Source organism: Erpetoichthys calabaricus, chromosome 5 (assembly GCF_900747795.2).
Source record: "Erpetoichthys calabaricus chromosome 5, fErpCal1.3, whole genome shotgun sequence".
Lineage (NCBI taxonomy): Eukaryota > Metazoa > Chordata > Cladistia > Polypteriformes > Polypteridae > Erpetoichthys > Erpetoichthys calabaricus.
Genome location: NC_041398.2, coordinates 7,457,515 through 7,475,380, shown reverse-complemented (window position 1 = coordinate 7,475,380; position 17,866 = coordinate 7,457,515). Strand labels below are relative to the sequence as shown.

Here is a 17,866-nt window from a genome sequence, read left to right as displayed (position 1 = left end):
ATTTTTACAATAAACAGCTGCTTTTAATCAGATGTTTTGAAATATAATGTTGAAATTTTATACTCCTTTTCTTTTTCCATATATTCTCTTAAAAAGTCCTTTTTTCACTTAACTTTGAGATTCTTTTTATTTCTTTTGCTTTGCTCAACTTAAGATTAATGATCAGAAATGTGTTTTAAAATGGCTAAGCCGGCTCAGTGCACAAATGAATTGAAGACATTAATGGAATCAAATTGAGCTCAGCGTCAGTTGTTTATAATATCAGAACATCTGAATCTGCTCCTGCTGTCTTCTGTGTTCATTACATTTTGCTAGATGGAGTCCACGTTAAAAGTTCACGTTCATCCATTTTCAGCTGTGCTCCTCCTGGGCTCTCGTGTTTAATATGGCTGCTGTTGTTTGCTCAGAAGTCATGTCTCCCACTAACATTTAAAAGGATTTTACAGACCCAAAGCATTATATAAGCAAATTGAAGGACTGTGTCAGAATTCTAATCTACTTGAGGACCACCTGAACATTTCACTGTGCAGAAAGTAAAGGGGTCTCAATACTCTCTGACTCCCTGTATATTTATTATTAATATCAATATTCAAATCGACATTTCGCCTAATTTGCCAGTCCTTGTATATTTTATAAATGTTTTATTTTAACTCCTCTGCATTTGTAATACGTGTTTAAGAACTAAACTAAGATCCCACAATGCCATCTTCACAGTTTCCATTCTTCTTCTCTTTTCTTTTTATTTTCAGGGTGTGAAGCTCCAGTTTTCGCCCTCCAGACTCCTGAACTTCAGAGCAGAGACGACTTTTTAAAATGTGAGTTTGTGCTTTGACTGAATGGATCATCACAATAAAAATCATTGAAGTTTTAAAAGAGCAGGACAGGCTTAGGCTATGAAAGTCTGAGTGCTGTGTGACTGAGGGGCTGAGAGTGATGGGGGTCCTGTGACTGGTGCATTATGGGATAGAGAGACTCAGGCAGTGAATCACCAAAGCCATCTGTTGAACCCGAGTCTTGATGTGTCCAAAAATGTTCAAAAAGGAAAATAAAATAAAATACACGTCATGGGGTGCACTTATTTTTTCACATGACTATATACAGACACAAAGAGAACTGTTTGCTTTAAAAATGAAGCACAATTGCATGTGAAATAAGTTAAAGCTGACAAAAGTCCTTGTCATCCTCCATTCTTTACTCCACAGAGCAAACACTTTGCTTTGGGTTCTCGATTTCACAAATTTTAAACATTAAAATAAATGAAAATGGCAGAGAAAATTATTGGGGGTCCTTAGAAGTTCAAAGACCTGACTGGACTGTGGTGACATCTCAAGCTGACTCATTTCTGTAATGAGTGTCACTCGGGTCTTCAGTCACTCAGTCAAGTCCTCACTCTGCTGTGTTGTGTCATTGTGTGCCTCACACTGACCGAGGACAAAAGAATAGGATGAGATGAAGAAGGTCACAGCCAAGGGTGGTCAAGGTGAAGACTACAAGGCTACCTCCAAAGAGCTTCAGGTTCCAGTGAGCACAACTGCTAATATTCCCAAGATGTTTGAGGGTCCGCAGGACTGTAGCCCACCTCCCTGATGGGTTCAAATCCCACTACTGATACCACTGTGTGACCTGAGCAAGTCACTTCACCTGCCTGGGCTAAAATTGGACAAAGAAAAGAAAAGGAAACAATGGAATCTCAGATGATGGGAGTCACCTTGGATAAGAATGACAGTCAAATAATAATAAGAGATGAGAGGAAACACACTAAAGAGAGAAAGAAAGAGACAATGACAGATGGGAAAGGCGATAAATAGATAGATAGATAGATAGATAGATAGATAGATAGATAGATAGATAGATAGATAGATAGATAGATAGATAGATAGATAGATAGATAGATAGATAGATAGATAGATAGATTAAAACATGATGATTGCAACTTTAATTAATTTATTTTCTTTTGAAGAAAGATTAATTTTAAATTAATGATGTGGACTGTGACAATGAAAAATGTAATTTTAATAAAGCCAGTGGTCAGTGTGGACAGTGCATTACAACTCTGAACTTATGGCGTTTATCATAATTCCAGAATTTTATTTTAAATGCCCAGAGATACTGTCCAATCAGATGAGCTCTAAACTATTAGTGACTCGTCAGCACAGCTCCTGATTGGCTCTTGTTAATTGTCTGTGTTGTGCTCCGCCCCCAGTCCCGTTACACACTCCCAGATTTCCTCACTCGTTTTCTTTTCTCTCCTTTCAGACTTCTGTCCCCTCACACTGGACATCAACACAGCAAACAGAGCCCTCTGTCTGTCTAAAGGGAACAAGAAGGTGACACGTGAGTGGACAATGACTGAATATCCTGATCATCCTGACAGATTTGACTACTGTGTCCAAGTTCTGTGCAGAGAGGCTCTGATTGGGACTCGCTGTTACTGGGAGGTGGAGTGCAGTGGAGCCTCCCAGAGGATTGGAGTCGCATATAAAGGACTGGACAGGAAAGGAGGGGGCAGGGAGTGCGGCCTTGGAAACAACGACAAGTCCTGGAGTTTGCAGTGGTCTCATTCCCAGTACTCTGTGCATCACAATAACAATACGACTGCAATCAGCGCCCCCTACAGCACCAGAATAGGTGTGTTTCTGAACTGGCCTGCTGGCTTTCTGTCATTTTATAGCGTCTCACACACAATGACCCTCCTTCACAGGTTCAACATCTTCTTCACTGAGCCCCTCTATCCAGGGTTTTTGCTTTATGATTACTCCAGTGTGACAATCAGCCATCTGACACCAGGTGACCACTGACCAGTACCCTCCACAGGTCACTTGATGTCCCCAGAAGCGCAGGTCCTCTTTGTGTTTATAGTTTGTGGTCAAAATGAATTTTATAGAATAGGTGTGGTTGGGGGGGGGTCACCTCTGTGAGTAAATTTCTGGATGAGAATGCGGGGTGAGTGCGGCTGTCATGGTCTCCATTATTACTGGGTCTGAGTAGCCAATCAGGTGTGTGTGTCATAGTGAGGGCGGTGACATCTCAGACCTACAAATACCAGAGTGACCAGCAGGGGTCACTGTTGATTCACAGCCACATGTCCTTCAGACTAACAACCCAACAACTGCTGTGTCCTCTGAGTGTCACTGAATGACACTTGTTAGTCAGTCTATATAGCGCCTTTCAGTAGTGCTGCTCCAGCAGGACCACATGCCTGTCCCAGTACCAAAAACCACATTCCAGTGACTATTTAGGATCACCAAGTGATGACAGAAGTGACTGGAGTACTGGCCTCTCAACAGCCCCTCTATTAGTTACTCCGGTGGTCTGTCACCTCTGAATGAATTCACTGTGAATGTCTAAAGACGAGGACTCACTGCTCAGTCACATGTCGGCCATACTGATGGAGTTTGGTGTTTTACTGAGTCACTTGGTGTCACGTTAGACATTAAACTGCACCTCCTCCTTGTTGTTCCCACTGTCACCCAACCTAAAGAAGATGAGTCAGCTGACTGACTTCACCTTCACTGTAGGTGTTCAAAGTGACAATCAGATGTGACACATGGGGACACTTTTATCTTTCCACTGACACACACATTCTCAGGATTAATTTACAATTCCCTCAGGACCCCTCAAGGAGCGGCGTGTCACCTGACATCAGTCTGTGTGAAGAAGCCAATGAAGGCCCAGGCTGACAGCTCCTCTATTGTGTATTACTGTCCACGTATTTTTGAGCGATATGCTGATCCTAACGTGCTGAGTCCTCTGGTAAAATCATCGGAATATATGTCCATAGACGCTTTGAAGTTTGAATTATTTAATACTCGATCTATCTCTAACAAAGCTCTGCTGATTGGTGATTTTATTATAGACACTAAGATGGACTGTTTATGTCAAAAACGGCAAGAAGTCTTGGTGTCACTCTAGACGAAGAATTGTCTTTCTCTCCACACATCAGCAACCTCTCCAGGTCCTGCAGATATCTCCTTTACAACATTAGGAGAATCCGCCCCTTTCTCACTACAGAGGCTACTCAGCTTCTCGTCCAGACCTTGGTCATCTCTAAGCTGGACTACTGCAACTCTCTGCTGTCTGGACTTTCACTAAAGGCAACACGACCACTTCAACTGATCCAGAATGCAGCTGCAAGACTCGTTTTTGATATTCCCAAATTCTCGCACACTACACCTCTGCTGCGGAACCTGCACTGGCTCCCTGTGGCTGCCCGCATCAGGTTCAAAACCCTAACACTTGCCTTTAAGGCCAAAACTGGAGCTGCACCACCTTACATATCAGCACTGGTCAAGCAGCGTGTCACTTCTCGCTGTCTCAGAACATCAAGCACTGCACGTCTCGAACCACCCTTACTTAAAAGAAGAGGACGACATGCATCAAGACTCTTTGCAGTGTTGGCTCCTCAGTGGTGGAACGAACTTCCTCTTGCTGTACGAACAGCGGAGACCCTCACTGTCTTCAAACGTCGCCTGAAGACACACTTCTTTAAACAGCACTTGGGGGACTAAAGTCCCCATACTTTTTTTTTTCTACCCTTTTTTTTTCAAAAAAAAAAAAAAAATTTGTACTAACTTACTATTTTCTTCTAGCAGGGTTTTGTATACAACTTGGTCAGCGGTAACTTGTTTAATGACAGTAGATTTAATCCTAGCCTTAAAGACTGAAGAACAGTCGTAGACTACTAAGCACTGTTGTAAGTCGCTCTGGATAAGAGCGTCTGCTAAATGATGTAAATGTAAATGTAAAAATGTAAATGTCTTATGGAGACTTGGCAGCAACCGGGGGATTATTTTCATCTAAATCAAGCGCTGCCTCCAAAGTTTGTCTGCATCTCCAAATCCTTTAAACTGTTAGCTGGCAAACTCTCCGGACCTTCATCTATTATAATTGCTGTTTTATATTGACCTCCTAAACTATCAAGTGTTTTTATTGCTGAACTTTTTACTGTTTTAACAACTTTGTGTGCAATGTCTACTAATGTCATCCTCATGGGTGATTTTAACATACACTTTGACATGCCAACTGATGCACTGACAAATGATTTTAATTAAATCCTTGACTGTTTTAATTTAATTCAATATGTCAACTTTTCGGCTCATAACAAGGGTCATATTTTAGACTTAGTTTGCTTCTCTGTTGTCACACCTCACAATCTTATTACTATTGAATTACTCATCTCAGATCACAAAATGATCACATTTGCTGTTAGCTTTCCTCTCAGTAAATTAAAGGTTTAGCATGTAGTTTCATTTTGTAATGTCAAGCATGTAAACCCAGAGACCCTTATAGATTTATTGCAATCCCAGCCTGTTTCTCCTTCTGCTACCACACCATCAGAATTAGTGGACCTTTACAATGCTGCTCTGCCTTCTGCCTTTGATACCTTAAAATACCTCCCTTAAAAACACGGACTGTTTCATTTATTCGCACTGCTCCCTGGTTTACACCTGAACTCTGTCAGCTCAAAGCCACGGGCCGACAGTTGGAGCATATAGCTAAAAAGACAGGACTTGTTGTGCATAAGGAAATGTATTCAGATCATTTATTAAAATACAAAAATGCCCTCTCCGCTGCCAAAACTGTATACTATCCTAACATTATCAATACAGGAGGGAAAAATACTAGAACTCTTTTTTCTACAATGAAAAGGCTAATTACACCACCAGAAAATCCCGCTTACCATAACCTCTCTGTTAAATACTGCTGCACTTTTTTGGATTTCTTCAACTCAAAAATTGAAAAAATCCACCAGCAACTTGCTTCCTCTATCTCTGCAGAAAATGACATCCTCTCCACTATCCCTCATGTTCCATCACCAGCCTGCCTAAAGTATCTATCTATCTATCTATCTATCTATCTATCTATCTATCTATCTATCTATCTATCTATCTATCTATCTATCTATCTATCTATCTATCTATCTATCTATCTATCTATCTATCTATCTATCTATCTATCTATCTATCTATCTATCTATCTATCTATTCTCAGAGTTCAGTTTACCAACTGAAAATGATGTTTCGGAGCTTATAACAAAATCAAATTCTTCCACATGCCAGTTAGATCCAATACCTACAAGCTTTTTTAAGACCTGTCTGTCACATATTATCCCCCATGATAACTACTATAGTTAACTCTTCCCTTACCACAGTCCCAGTCCCCCTCTCACTTAAAATGGCCTCAATTACTCCAATTCTGAATAAACCTAGTTTAGACCCAAATATCCTTAACAATTATCTGTCTATTTCAAATGTTCCATTCTTATCTAATGTTCTCGAAAAGATAGTTTCCTCCCAAAATCAGTCCCATCTTTCAAAAGATAACCTTTTTGAACAGTTTGTTTCAATCTTGGTTTTGTCCTAAACACAGCACAGAAACTGCCCTGGTCAAAATCACAAATGATCTTCTCTGGGCAGCTGATGTGGGACTTTTATCAACTTCTTGTGCTTCTTGACCTCATTTGACACCATATTCCATCAGATACTTTTGAAATGACTAGCTAGTTTTGGAGTCTGTGGCCTTGTCCTCCAGTGGTTTTCTTCCTACCTCACTGATAGGAGGCAATTTGTTCAAATAAAGGGGTTTAAATCTGAGAATGCAGTCGTTACTCAGGGAGGTCCGCAGGGTTCTGTTTTGGGGACGCTTCTTTTTCTCATTCATATCTTCCCAATGTATCTTGGTATTAAATTTCATTGTTACGCTGATGACACACAGCTATATCTATCCACTAAATCCACATCTGCTTTCCCTCCAGATACTCTTATGGCATGTCTCTAAGACATAAAGACATGGATGACTCACAGTTTTCTCCAACTAAACAGCAATAAAACTGAGGTGTTCTTCATTGGTTCTAAAACCACTCTTTCTAAGGTTAACCAGTCTTCTATTTTAATTAACAATATTAACACAAACATCTCTACCCAGGTGAAGAGCCTGGGTGTCATTCTTGACAGTACTCTCTCTTTTTCTTCCCATATAAGTAATGTTTTTCTGACTGCCTTCTTCCATCTCCGAAACATTTCTAGACTCTGTCCTGTTCTTATGCAACACAGTACTGAAGTATCGCTTAATGCCGAGTCACCTCACATATAGATTACTGTAATGCTATTCTATCTCGCATCCCACAAAAACGTATCTATCGCTTACAACTTATTCAAAATTCTGCTGCCAGGATAATAACCTGCTGTTCTAAATCCAGCGCAAATCTTCTTTTTCTTTTGGCTGCTCCCGTTAGGGGTTGACACAGCAGATCATTTTCTTCCATATCTTTCTGTCCTCTGCATCTTGTTCTGTTACACCCATTACCTGCATGTCCTCTCTCACCACATCCATAAACCTTCTCTTAGGCCTTCCTCTTCTCCTCTTCCCTGGCAGCTCTATCCTTAGCATCCTTCTCCCAATATACTCAGCATCTCTCCTCTGCACATTTTACCAACCGTCCAACCTTAGCTGACCCTCTAATGTCCTCATTTCTAATCCTATCTATCCTCATCACACCAAATGCAAATCTTAGCATCTTTAATTCTGCCACATCCATCTCTGTCTCCTGCTTTCTGGTCAGTGCCACCGTCTCCATCACATATGACATAGCTGGTCTCACTACCGTCCTGTAAACCTTCCCTTTCACTCTTGCTGATACCCTTCTATCACAAATCACCTCTGACACTCTTCTCCACCCATTCCACCCTGCCTGCACTCTCCTTTTCTCTTCTCTTCCCCATTCCTTGTTACTCTGTACTGTTGATCCCAAGAATTTAAACTCATCCACCTATTCCCTGCATGCTCACCATTCCACTGACCTCCCTCTCAGTTACACACATGTATTCTGTCTTGTTCCTACTGACCTTCATTCCTCTCATCTCTAGAGCATATCTCCATTTCTCCAGGGTCTCCTCAACCTGCTCCCTACTATCGCTACAGATCACAATGTCATCAGAAAACCGATTCTCTCTCAACTTCTCTGGCTCCCTGTTAACTACAGAATACAATACTAAATACCGCTCTGAACATTTAAAGCTCTCCACAACCTCACTGATCTCCTCCAGACTGACACTCCTCTCACTCACTCAGATCCTCATCTGCAGCTCGACTTTCTGTACCGCACATCAGACTCAGTGCTATGTGAGCTCGAGTGTCTCTCATCGTGCTCCTCAACTCGGGAATTCACTTTACTCTCATATTCGTCAACTCGACTCAATATTGTCCACAAAACTTATCTTTTCAAACTGGCATTCCAGTTCTGAATTTTGCACTGTTGCTGCCTGTTATCTTTGTTTGTTTGCTAATTATTGCTTTTTGATTTATCATTCTTTTTGTTTTTATTTTACTAATGTTGTTTAATTTCATTGTAAGGTGACCTTGAGTGTTAAGAAAGGTGCCAATTAAATAAAATGTATAATTATTATTATTATTATTAAAGGTCTTCTCTTTCCATCTCAAGCTTGACCATTTTATGACTGTTATGTTCAGTCACTCCATACATCGTGCAGATGCACACGTCATCAGTTTCACAAAATATTTCCAGACTTTTCTGATTTTTTCACAGAGATTCTCCTTTAAGATTTCCATCAGGATCAACCAACTTGTGGTCCTTCCAGGCTGCTATCTGAAAGTGAGACTGCAGGTGAGTCTGACAGTAGGAGGCTGGGCAGGTCAGACACAACTTCACTGCTCTCAACTTCTTCCCAGTACAGGCGTCACACTCCACATCTCCAGGGCCAGTAAACTTCTGAGATAGAGGAGAACTGAGTCTTGTCGTCTTGAATTTCTTGGGGATTTCATTCAGCAGAGTGTTTCTTCGCAAAGTAAGCCTTGTGGTGAAGTTCTCTCTGCACTGAGGACAGCTGAACAGTTGGCTCTGATCCCAGCAGTCCATGAGGCACTTCATACAGAAACTGTGACCACAGGGGGTGGCAACGGGGTCAGTCAGGGTGTCCAGACATACCGAGCAGGTGAACTCATCCTGTGACATAAACAGCTGGGCTTCAGCCATCGTCAGTCTGAGGAGAGGCAGGCAGAGAGAATCAGTCAGACAAACAAGGATGAGGGGTTTTTAGCAGTTTTTTTAAAGTGCTCCACCATATTAGCCATTCCAGATTTTAGGTGCATAACAGCAGAAGACCACCTCACCACTTCTTTTAAGTTTAGCTCTTGGAATTCTAAGCAGACACTCATTTGAAGATCTAAGGTTATGATTTGGAGTGTAAGGTGAAAGGCCTTCTGAATTATAAGATGGGGCGAGATGATTTAAGGCTTTATAAACCATAAGCAGTATTCTAAAGTCAATTTTAAATGACACAAGTAACCAGTGTATTGACATCAAAACTGAAGAGATGTGCTCGGATTTTCTTTTCCTAGTTAAGATTCTAGTAGCTCCATTCTGCTCTGGTTGTAACTAATTGATGTCTTTCTTGGGTGGTCCTGAGAGGAGTGCGTTACAGTTAGCTAGTTGACTAAAAACAAAAGCATGAACTAATTTTTCAGCATCTTGCAAAATTATAAGGGATCTAACTTTTGCTGTATTTCTTAAGTGAAAAAATGCTGTCCTAGAAATCTGATTAATATGTGATTTAAAATTTAGGTCAGAATCAACATTTATCCCTAAATTCTTTACCTCTGTCTTGACTTTTAAGCCTAATGCATCAAGTTTATTTCTAACAACTTCACTTTATCTATTTTTGCCAATCACTTTTCTTCTTAATTAGTTTGAGAAAATTGCTACTCATCCATTTAGAAACACAAGAAAGACACTGGGTGTCAGTGAACCAAGAGAGTCAGGGTCCTCAGGTGTTATTAATAAATACAGTTGTGTGTCATCAGCATAGCTGTGGTGGCTCACGTTATGCCCCGAAATAATCTGACCTCATGGAAGTATGGAGACCTAAAACATCAGCAGACCAGGGGCCTCATGCATAAAGCTGTGCGTATAATTCACACTAAAACATGGTGTACGGACAAAAAAATCCAGATGCATAAATCTGTGAGAACACCAACTTCCATGTTATTCCACACCATAAATCCTGGTCAGCGTGAAAAGTAATGCATGTGCACGCGCCTGCTGCAACTGCCCAACTCCTCCCAGAATTACACCTCTTTGAATATGCAAATCAATATAAATAGCCCTTAAGCTCAGCATTCTGTGAAAAGGCAATGGCAAAAGCATGGGGGAAAATAGAAGAATTTCAGCGAATACCAAGTGGAGGCAAAGAAAAAATACTATTTGTTGGTTTAAACAGTGGTATAAACAACAAAAGGAAGTTGATCGAGTGACAGATTGTCGGAGAAACTCCAAAGCTCAAGTTCACAAAGTCGCACAGTGCCCGAAATAAAACAGAAGTTGTCACATATCAAAGTCATCATGAAAAGGCGAGTCGTAGCTCACCGTCTGAGTGTCATATGAAAGCTTATTAGGGTTGTTGTATCAGAAATAGCAGTTTAGACACGTGTAATGCTTAACTATCTTTCATTTATTTAACATCCACACCAACAACCAATACTTCAGTTTTTCCTCCTACAACCCCCAACATCCACTTCTTCACAGACATCACATTTCCCCTCCCTTTTTTTAACATGAAAGCCTTCTTGGTAACATAGTCCTTAAGCCAGGAGGGAGGTCTTCTGTGCCTGAATGAATGTGAAACCTCATTGTAAACCCGGGGGAGGAGCAGCCAGTCCATTTCCAGCCACTGTTTGTGGCTCCCATGCCATCAGGCTATGCATCTTTGGGCCATGATGAAGCTGACTCGGTGATGTGACTTTTTTTAGGCTATTTGAGTGACGCCTAGAACCATCTTGCAGAAGAAAAGTAGCTGGTCCAAGCTGCCAGTAATTTTCAATGGATCTGACCAACAGGGTCTCATCTTGTTGATACGGCGAGGAAGCCACACACACACCTAGTCTTGTTCCTTTAGTAATGGCAGTTTTGGTTTTCTGGCCTGACTGAAATGCTGCTGAATACGCTGCTGTTGAGCGGTAACATGGGCCTGTGTCTGTGAGAGTGCTGGTATAGGTAACGATTTACCCAAAGAAAGACGGTCCAAAGGAAGAGTCAGCTCTCTACCTAACATTAAGGAAGCTGGTGATAACCCTGTTGTGGTATGTTTTGTTGCTCGAAAATGTAACAGGGTCTGGAGAGCTGCCTCAAACTGCCAACCTTCTGTCAGGTATGCCCAGATTCCATTTTTTATCGTGCGGTTGAGGCGTTCGACCCCGCCATTCGATTCCAGGTGATACACACAGCAGTTTGAATGTGCTTAATGGCCTTCTCTTACAAATAGTTATGAAATTCACCAGAAGTAAACTGGGGCCCATTATCAGTAGTTATCATGTCTGGCAAGCCCCACTGAGCGAAGAGGTAATCCAGGGTCCTAATAATTGGTTGGGTAGTCACAGTTGCAAGAGTCAGGGCTTCTGGCCATTTGGAATGGAGATCATACACCATCAAGAGACAGCGAGTGTGATGTGGAGCACCAAGCAATTCACCACAAATGCTGACTTGAATGGGCTTCCAAGGAGCAAGTGGCCATTGTACAGGAGTAAGAGGAGCTGGTGGACTAGGTGGGGATTTGCCATTAAGGAGATAGGCAGTGCAGTCCTTTACCAGTATCTCAATATCACGGTCTATATCAGGCCACCGCACTATATCCCTACAATGCTGTTTCAGCTTAACAATGCCTACATGGCCCTCATGTGCCATTCGCAAAACTTGTGCTCGTAGCACTGCTGGTATGAGGATACGATGGCCTTGAGCAATACAGACATCTTCCCAACAGAATAAATCGTCCATAACCCTATAGTATGGAATCAGTTCCTGTTCTGTTGTGGTGGGCCATCCATCCCTAATAAAACAGCGAAGTTTGGAAAAAACATCCCTGCATTGTGCCTACCTGGTGTGAATTCAAGCTTAAAAATGTACTGGTGCAAATGGTCTGCCCAACACAGCAACCTGAGGGGCTTATGAACACATCCATTTGTGTGAAACAGTGTTGTAAGGGCCTGGTGGTCATTACGGAGAGTAAAAGACCTGCCATACAAGCAGAGGTGCCAGCGTTCACAAGCCCATATACAGGCCAAAGCTTCTCTTTCTTCAACAGAATACTTCTGTACAGCGGGAGACAGTGCCCGTGAAGCATAAGCGACGGACTGCTCCCAACGCTGCAACAGAAGAATCACATGTCACAATAGTGGGAGCTGTAACATTAATTTGAGCTAAAGTAGGAGAACTGGTGAGCTGCTGCTTAAGTGTCTCCATTGCCTTCTAATAGTCTGCTGTCCAATGCCAGGAAACATCCTTCTTAAGGAGATGGCGTAGAGGTGCTGTTGTTGAAGCAAACTGTGGGAGTAAGCGAAGATAATATGTAGCCATTCCCAAAAAGGATGCCAGTTGTGAGTGTGTTTGAGGTTCAGGAAGAGAGTGGATGGCATCCACATGTGACATAGGCGTGATGCCTTGCCCTGAGAGCCTATACCCCACAAATTCAATTTCTTGCACCCCAAAAATACACTTTTCCGAGTTAAGAGTGACATGGTAACGTGAGAGTTGGTGGAGCACCTGAGAAAGGCGTTCATCATGTTGGCCCAGGGTGGTACCATGCACTACGATGTCATCCAAATAAATGGTTACACCTGGAATTCCTGCAAGCATGAGAGACATGACCTTCTGAAAACAGCTACGTGCTAAGCTGAGGCCAAAAGGCAACCTCTTATAATGGACGACACTGAGGTGTGTCACAAAAGCTGTTAGATCTCTGCTTATAGGATAAAGGGGAACCTGCAAATAGCCATGATTTAGGTCCAGTTTACTGAACACTGTAGACCCATGAAAATGTGTGGTCAGCTCCTTGGCAGTTGGCAAAGGGTATTTATCAGAAATAATTGCTTTAACCTAATTAATTAAATAATTGCTAAAACCTCCTGATTTTGTCTTCGCCACAACTAAATTTGAAATCCATGGGGAAGCATCCACTGGTTCAATAATGTCCTCTTCTAGGAGGTGGTGGAGCTCTGTCGAAACTTGGTCTCTTAATGATAATGGCACTCTGCGCAGCGGTTGGATAACTGGAGAAATTGTTTTATCCACTGTGGGTCGATGGATGAACCCAGTAATGCAGCCCAACCCAGTAAATAACATTGGGAAGGCCTGTTGCCATTGTGATGTCACCTGCATAACGTCAGTGCCACTTGAATCACACAAATGAAATTGTAATCTGTGGAGCAGATCCAACCCCATTAGATCTGCACCCATTGTGGTTAAAAAAATGTAAAATCAAAAGGCCCTTGGTCTTTATACTGAACTGCCAGACAAACAGTGCCCAGAACTGGTATGTTTGAATTACCATAGTTCGGCTTTTAATACCATCATCCCTCAGAATTTGATCAGCAAACTGGGCCCATTGGGACTGGGCATACCTCTGCAAAACTGGATATTGGACTTTCTAATGGATAGGCTACAGTATGTAAGAATAAATCAGATACCATCTCCTTGAGCACAGGTTCTCCACAGGGCTGTGTTCTAAGTCCCCTCCTCTTCACGCTCATGACCCACGATTGTTGTGCCAAGTTCAGCACAAACCAAATTATTAAGTATGCGGACGACACAACAGTGGTGGGTCTCATTCGAGGTGATAGGGAGGGGGATTACAGAGAGGAGGTGAAGTCATTTGTGGAATGGTGTGATAAAAACAATCTGATACTGAATGTCGAAAAAACAAAAGAACTGGTAATCGACTTCAGGAAGAAACAGCTGATACACATCCCGGTCTACATTAAGAATACTGCTGTGGAAATTGTGCAGTCTACTAAGTTCCTGGGAGTTAATGTGACGAACAACCTCACCTGGTCCCTGCACACCTCCTCCGTAATCAAGAAAGCTCACCAGCGCTTGATCTTTCTGTGGAGGCTAAAGAGGGCCCATCTCAGTAAGTCAGTCCTCACCACTTTTTACAGAGGGACCATAGAGAGCGTGCTAACCAGCAGCAGCTCTCTGTGGCAGGAGAGCTGCAGCGCTTCGGACTGGAAAGCACTGAGGAAAGTGGTGAGGGCTGCGGAGAGGATCATTGGAGCCCCGTTGCCAAATGTACAAGATTTGGCAAAACAACGCTGTCTGGCCAGAGCTGTGCGGATTTCTAGAGACCCTACTTATTCTGCCTCTGAACTCTTTTCCCTCATGCCCTCAAGCAGAAGGTACCGCAGCCTGAAATGTAGAACTACCAGGTTTAAAAACAGTTTTTTTCCTACTGCCGTTCGTCTTTTAAATGAAGCATTTTAGTATTTTATTGTAGGCTGATTTTAACTATGTGTTTTTATTAATGTCTTGTGCATCGTATTTTCGTTCTGCAGCACATCTTGGATGTTCTGCTGAATGACAAATAAAATTGAATTGAATTGAATTGAATTGAATTGAATTGTACTGATCACCACCTGGTGGTGAGTTGGCTTCGATGGTGGGGTAGTATGCCGGTCAGGCGTGGTAGGCCCAAACGTGTTGTGAGGGTCTGCTGGGAACGTCTGGCAGAGCCCCCTGTCAGAAGTAGCTTCAACTCCCACCTCCGGCAGAACTTCGACTACATCCCGAGGGAGGTGGGGGACATTGAGTCCGAATGGGCCATGTTCCGTGCCTCTATTGTTGAGGCGGCTGACCGGAGCTGTGGCCATAAGGTGGTTGGTGCCTGTCGTGGTGTCAATCCCCGAACCCGTTGGTGGACACCAGCAGTGAGGGATGCCGTCAAGCTGAAGAAGGAGTCCTACCGGTCCCTTTTGTCCTGTGGGACCCTGGAGGCAGCTGATAGGTACTGGCAGGCCAAGCGGAATGCGGCTTCGGTGGTTGCTGAGTCAAAAACTCGGGCATGGGAGGAGTTTGGGGAGGCCATGGAGAACAACTTTCGGACGGCTTCGAGGAGATTCTGGTCCACCGTCCGGCGTCTCAGGAAGGGGAAGCAGTGCAGTGTCAACACTGTATATGGTGGGGATGGTGCGCTGCTGACCTCGACTCGGGACATTGTGGGTCGGTGGGGGGAGTACTTCGAAGACCTACTCAATCCCATTAACATGCCTTTCAATGAGGAAGCAGAGCCTGGGGACTCAGAGGTGGGCTCCCCCATCTCTGGGACTGAGGTCACCGAGGTGGTCAAAAAACTCCTTGGTGGCAGGGCCCCGGGGGTGGATGAGATACGCCCGGAGTTCCTCAAGGCTCTAGATGTTGTAGGACTGTCTTGTTTGACACGCCTCTGCAACATCGCATGGACATCAGGGACAGTGCCTCTGGATTGGCAGACCGGGGTGGTGGTCCCCCTCTTTAAGAAAGGGGATCGGAGGGTGTGTTCCAACTACAGAGGGATCACACTCCTCAGCCTCCCTGGAAAAGTCCATTCAGGGGTCCTGGAGAGGAGGGTCCGTCGGATAGTCGAGCCTCGGATTCAGGAGGAACAGTGTGGTTTTCGTCCTGGTCGCGGAACAGTGGACCAGCTCTATACCCTTAGCAGGGTCCTGGAGGGTGCATGGGAGTTCGCCCAACCAGTCTACATGTGTTTTGTGGACTTGGAAAAGGCATTCGACCGTGTCCCTCGGGGAATCCTGTGGGGGGTGCTCCGAGAGTATCGGGTACCGGCCCCACTGATAAGGGCTGTTCGGTCCCTGTACGATCGTTGCCAGAGCTTGGTCCGCATTGCCGGCAGTAAGTCGAACCCGTTTCCAGTGAGAGTTGGACTCCGCCAGGGCTGCCCTTTGTCACCGATTCTGTTCATAACTTTTTTTGGACAGAATTTCTAGGCACAGCCAGGGTGTTGAGGGGGTCCGGCTTGGTGGACTCAGGATTGGGTCGCTGCTTTTTGCAGATGATGTTGTCCTGTTTGCTTCATCAGGCTATGATCTTCAGCTCTTTCTGGATTAGTTCGCAGCCGAGTGTGAAGCGGCTGGGATGAGAATCAGCACCTCCAAATCCGAGACCATGGTCCTCAGCCGGAAAAGGGTGGAGTGCCCTCTCAGGGTTGGTAGCGAGATCCTGCTCCAAGTGGAGGAGTTCAAGTATTTTGGGGTCTTGTTCACGAGTGAGGGAAGAATGGAGCGTGAGATCGACAGGCGGATCGGTGCGGCATCCGCAGTAATGCGGGCTCTGCATCGGTCTGTCGTGGTGAAAAAGGAGCTGAGCCGCAAGGCGAAGCTCTCAATTTACCAGTCGATCTATGTTCCTACCCTCACCTATGGTCATGAGCTATGGGTAGTGACCGAAAGAACGAGATCGCGAATACAAGCGGCTGAAATGAGTTTCCTTCGCAGGGTGTCTGGGCTCTCCCTTAAAGATAGGGTGAGAAGCTCAGTCATCTGGGAGGGACTCAGAGTAGAGCCGCTGCTCCTCCGCATCGAGAGGAGTCAGATGAGGTGGCTCGGGCATCTGATCAGGATGCCTCCTGGACGCCTCCCTGGTGAGGTGTTCCGGGCACGTCCAACCGGGAGGAGGCCCCGGGGAAGACCCAGGACACGTTGGAGGGACTATGTCTCTCGGCTGGCCTGGGAACGCCTTGGGATTCTCCCGGAAGAGCTAGAAGAAGTGGCCGGGGAGAGGGAAGTCTGGGCATCTATGCTCAAGCTGCTGCCCCCGCGACCTGACCTCGGATAAGTGGGAGACAATGGATGGATGGATGGATGGCACAGGTTCGGACAGGTTCATACAGAATCAATTGAAAACACAATTCATTTTGGAAAAGTTAGATATAGACATAAATTAACCTCTTCATCAATTAAAATGTCGTATGATTTTTTACAAACTCGTCTGATTGAACAATTACAAGTGAATGAGGATCAGTTCCTTCAACAATTTACAAATTCACAGTGTAGCTGCGTTTTCCCAAAGTTTCCAAAATTCAGCAGCTCCAACTCAAAAAATGGGATTCAACAAAAGCCTGACACGCAGAAATGATTCCACAGACAAAATATCTTTGTTTTTAAAAGTTTAGTTAAGTTTCAAAGTAAAACAGTTCACACAAATAAGAAAATTAAAATAGCAAAAAAATGAAACATGTATATTTAAGAAAAATTCAGTTTTAGGCTTAATCTTGTTACATCTTAAATCGTTTCTAATCACTTATCATTTCTGAACCATTTCAAAGCGGTCAGAAAACTGTAGGCTTATCCCATTTCTAAGTAGAAAATGGGTCTTTCAAGTCCCTGTTTACTGGAACCTGTTCTAAACACAACTAGATCTATTATCACACAGTTTCTCAGTTATAGCAAGAAGGTTCTATCTCTTACTAACTTATAGGGGGAAAAGACTATACCATTGTCAATGACTATGGAAGAAATTATATTCTATTCAAATTAAGCAAACATTAATATGAGTTTAATTCAAAACTTTAACTTTCTAAGATTGTCTCTTACATTTCCAGCCCCTAATTGGCTATGCAGGACCGGAGACAATTACTATACTTTACTTCAATATGAGCCAGTTAGCTTTATTTTAATTATTGTTTTCAAATTACTAGCAATAACACTGCAAACAAACATTTTAAAAATTTCATATTTCAAACGTTGGCTGTTCCTTGAAGCAGACACAGTTTATTCATGGGTCTGTCCAGTGTGCTGGTTTTGGTCTGCACACAAACTCTTCTGACTACACCTTTGGCATCTGGCATTATCTTGACGACTCGACCCATTACCCAGGAATTGCGAGGTGTTTAGTTTCTTTTGGCATTGCAGCTTTGTTGAGTGTTTTTCCAACTCTCAGTATTCCGTCTTGTATGATCGGGTCAAGTTTATAGATTTGACTGTTCTTTTTTACACAAGTCTTTTTCTTTAAAGTCTTTAATTCTCCTGGAAATTCTTGCTGTTGACTGAGGCGGATAAGCTCCGTTTCGGCTTTAACTAAATCGTCTAG

General features: G+C 43.4%; 2 protein-coding genes across 13 annotated transcripts in view; one reads left to right on the top strand and one right to left on the bottom strand.

Moving 5' to 3' along the window:
- The window catches only part of LOC114643026 (tripartite motif-containing protein 16-like), a 1,170,030-nt gene that overhangs the window by 145,689 nt on the left and 1,006,475 nt on the right, over positions 1-17,866 (bottom strand). The window lies entirely within an intron of this gene.
- The window catches only part of LOC114641537 (tripartite motif-containing protein 16-like), a 721,005-nt gene that overhangs the window by 475,374 nt on the left and 227,765 nt on the right, over positions 1-17,866 (top strand). The gene's annotated exons all lie outside the window — the stretch shown is intronic.